The sequence below is a fragment of the Penaeus monodon genome, chromosome 29, assembly GCF_015228065.2.
Source record: "Penaeus monodon isolate SGIC_2016 chromosome 29, NSTDA_Pmon_1, whole genome shotgun sequence".
Taxonomy (NCBI): Eukaryota; Metazoa; Arthropoda; class Malacostraca; order Decapoda; family Penaeidae; genus Penaeus; species Penaeus monodon.
Window position 1 is genome coordinate 6,401,640 of NC_051414.1, and position 262 is coordinate 6,401,901.

Here is a 262-nt window from a genome sequence, read left to right on the forward strand (position 1 = left end):
TGCAAAGCACAAACGAACCTTCGAGTCTGAAGAGTACACGATTTCTTAAGTGAAACTCGTCGGAGTGTGGAGCAAGCAAGCAAGCAAGGGGGGTGAGTGAGGGTCGGCAGATGCGCCTCTCAAGCAACGCGAAGAACAGGGCCAAAAGACGGTCAGCCAAGCATAAAGGAGTGGGAAAGAAGGAGAGGAGGAAGGGGAAGAGTCGAAATCCTTTCTTGCGTGCGTTGGCTTTGTCCTTGAAGGATTATCTCTCTTGAGATCT